Source organism: Cebus imitator, unplaced genomic scaffold (genome assembly GCF_001604975.1).
Source record: "Cebus imitator isolate Cc_AM_T3 unplaced genomic scaffold, Cebus_imitator-1.0 Scaffold180, whole genome shotgun sequence".
In the NCBI taxonomy this organism is placed as follows: Eukaryota; Metazoa; Chordata; class Mammalia; order Primates; family Cebidae; genus Cebus; species Cebus imitator.
The window spans coordinates 895,299-898,916 of record NW_016107495.1 but is presented as its reverse complement, the minus strand read 5'-3'; the positions used below and the strand labels follow the sequence as shown (position 1 = coordinate 898,916).

General features: G+C 45.7%; 1 protein-coding gene and 1 non-coding gene across 2 annotated transcripts in view; both read left to right on the top strand.

Moving 5' to 3' along the window:
- SLC5A6 (solute carrier family 5 member 6) overlaps positions 1-3,618 on the top strand; it is a 55,169-nt gene that overhangs the window by 46,937 nt on the left and 4,614 nt on the right. The gene's annotated exons all lie outside the window — the stretch shown is intronic.
- On the top strand, positions 1,724-1,853 carry LOC119473730. The gene has a single exon (XR_005202950.1). It is a non-coding gene; the product is annotated as a small nucleolar RNA SNORA33 (small nucleolar RNA).

Here is a 3,618-nt window from a genome sequence, read left to right as displayed (position 1 = left end):
CAATGGCGCGATCTCGGCTCACCGCAACCTCCGCCTCCCGGGTTCAGGCAATTCTCCTACCCCAGCCTCCTGAGTCGCTGGGATTACAGGCACACGCCACCATGCCCAGCTAATTTTTTGTTTTTTAAGTAGAGACGGGGTTTCACCGTGTTGACCAGGATGGTCTCGATCTCTTGACCTTGTGATCCACCCGCCTTGGCCTCCCACAGTGCTGGGATTACAGGCTTGAGCCACCGCGCCCGGCCCACAAGCAGGTTTTTAAAGGCAAAAAAAGGAACAAGGAGTGGGCTGATACAAAGTTGTTTGTCAGGAATTCTCACTAGTTCACAGAAATAACATTGATTAATGATTGGCTGTACATTGTTGAGCTACAGAGTGTGGGTTATAGAGGAGCAGAAGTGGCAGGAAATGGAAGAACAAATCTTAAAGGAGTCAATTTGGAGCGATTTTAAGCTTTCTAAAAAGCCAATTAAGTTTTACGTTTTTATCAGCAAAATCATGCCAACACGAAAGCAAACAGAGGGATCAAATATATATATATTTTAAAGGCGTGTCAAAAAATTTCCAGACCGGGCATGGTGTCTCACACCTGTCATCCCAACACTTTGGGAGGCCAAGGCAGGTGGATCATCTGAGGTCAGGAGTTCGAGACCAGCCTGACCAACATGGAGAAACCCTGTCTCTACTGAAAATACAAGATTAGCCAGGGGTGGTGATCTGTAATCCCAGCTATCTGGGAGGCTGAGGCAGGAGAATTGCTTGAACTAAGGAGGTGGGGGTTGCAGTGAGCGGAGATCGTGCTATTGTACTCTAGCCTGGGAAACAGAGCAAAACTCCACCTAAAAAAAAAAAAAAAAAAATTCCCAGAAACAGGATCCGAAAGAGATAAAGCAAAAAGCCCCCAGGCTCAAATATAGCCTGAATATTGGCTTGTAAACAGAAAAAACCAAACTCTGTAAAATATATTAAAGAGGTATATTCTGAGCTGATATAAGTGACCATGGCCAGGGAAATAGTCTCAAGAGGTCCTGAGAAAGTGTGACTGAGGAGTAGGTTAAATTTTGGTTTTATACATTTTAGAGAGACAGGAGTTACAGGCAAAAACATAAATCAACACACGAAAGGCATACATTGGTTAGGCCTGAAAATTTGGGACATCTTGAAGTGGGAGCTTGCAAGTCATAGGTGGGTTTTGGAAATTATTTACTTGGGCTGGGTGCAGTGGTTCATGCCTGTAATCCCAGCACTTTGGGCAGCTGAGGTGGGCGGATCACCTGAGGTCAGGAGTTCAAGACCAGCCTGACCAACATGGAGAAACCCCATCTCTATTTAAAAAAAAAAAAATTAGACCGGCCGCGGTGGCTCACGCCTGTAATCCCAGCACTTTGGGAGGCCGAGGTGGGTGGATCACGAGGTCAAGAGATCGAGACCATCCTGGTCAACATGGTGAAACCCCATCTCTACTAAAAATACAAAAAATCAGCTGGGTATGGTGGCACGTGCCTGTAATCCCAGCTACTCAGGAGGCTGAGGCAGGAGAATTGCTTGAACCCAGGAGGCGGAGGTTGCGGTGAGCCGAGATTGCGCCATTGCACTCCAGCCTGGGTAACAAGAGCGAAACTCAGTCTCAAAAAAAAAAAAAAAAAAAAAAAAATTATTTAGTTGATGGTTAAGAGAGTTAGGCAATTGTTTAAAGACTTGAAGTCAGTAGAAATGAATGCTTAAGCCAGCCAATGAATCTGCCTACCTCATTGTGTTTGTGCAGACATACTTTAAAAACTGGCAATAGTAAAGCCATGTTACAAGCCTTAAGGACATGGCAGTCATTAAGGTCCCTGAAAATGGCTATAACAACAACAGCAACAATAAAAGAACGCTTGAGTTAAGAGGGTCAGGCTGGGCACAGTGGCCCATGCCTGTAATCCCGGCACTTTTGGAGGCTGAGGTAGGTGGATCATTGAGGTCAGGTGTTCAAGATCGGCTTGGCCAACATGGTGAAACCATTTCTCTACTAAAACTACAAAAATCAGCCAGGTGTGGTGGTACATGCCTGTAATCCCAGCTACTTGGGAGGCTAAGGCACGAGTATCCCTCAAACCTGAAGGGCAGAGATTGCAGTGAGCTGAGATCCTGCTGCTGCACCCCACCCTGGGCAGCAGAGTAAGACTCTGTCTAAAAAAACAAATAAATAAAAACAAACAACAACAACAAATAAAAAAGGAATCATGGATACCAAGGCACTTGTTAGACAGATGAAGCCTCACAGGTGGCAGCCCTTAGAAACAATAGATGGTAAATGTCTCTTTTCAGATTTTTAAAAGTCTCACCCTTTTGGTTAATCTCTCCCAGTGCTGCGAGAAAATTCTGACATATGTAGTATATCATATTGTTTGCTGAGAGAATGTGCCTAATCTATCACTAGGCAAGGAAAACCTAGTCAGCCCCCCAAAAGCAGAAAACTGCTCAAAGCGTTATAAAACAGGAAACAATATGTATATGTCTCACACCAGATGAATTAGTTCTTTCAACACAGGATATGTAACTCTGCCTCCATTGTTCCCTCGCAAAGAATGCTTTCTATTTTATCTTTAACCTATAGTGCACATACAATAGCTGCTTGGTTAGTTTATCTTTAACCTATGAAAGAACACAGAGCGGCCAGGAGTGGTGGCTCACGCCTATAATCCCAGCACTTTGGGAGGCCGAGGTGGGTGGATCACGAGGTCAAGAGATCGAGACCATCCTGGCCATGATGAAACCCCGTCTCTACTAAAAATACAAAAATTAGCCGGGTGTGGTGGCACGCGCCTGTAGTCCCAGCTACTTGGGAGGCTGAGGCGGAAGAATCGCTTGAACCCAGGAGGCAAAGTTTGCAGTGAGCCGAGACTGCATCACTGTGCTCCAGCCTGGTGACAGAGCAAGACTCCGTCTCAAAAAAAAAAAAAGAAAGAACACAGAGCATCCACTTGTTAAACTTGTCACTGGGCTGTAAAGAATAAATTCATGGGTCAGAGTCTGCTCTGGGCTTTCAGCCGGAAATGCTGTCAGCCCCCTATGTCTCACCTTTACACTTTATCTCTGAGTCTGTTTCTTAATTCCTTCAGTGCCACCTGGGCTGGGGTCTCCACGGCCAAGCTGGTCTCTGCACCTAGATCTTGGAAAGGCCTAGAAAGGGAAGGCCTGGCTGCATTAATGGAGATTCTTTACAGATACAAACTTCCCCCACAAAAGACAGCTTTGCAGGGCCATTTCAAAATATGCCAAACAAATATATTTTGGAGTAAAATATTTTTATTTCCTTCAGGGTCTGTTATCTACCATGTAGTGCTAAGCCAGAGTCAGTTTGGAAAGTAAGCCATAGTACATTGGGTTAATTTAAAAAGCCCAGTTAGGCCGGGCGCGGTGGCTCAAGCCTGTAATCCCAGCACTTTGGGAGGCCGAGGCGGGTGGATCACGAGGTGAAGAAATCGAGACCATCCTGGTCAACATGGTGAAACCCTCTCTACTAAAAATACAAAACATTAGCTGGGCATGGTGGCGCGTGCCTGTAATCCCAGCTATTGAGGAGGTTGAGGCAGGAGAATTGCCTGAACCCAGGAGGCGGAGGTTGCGGTGAGC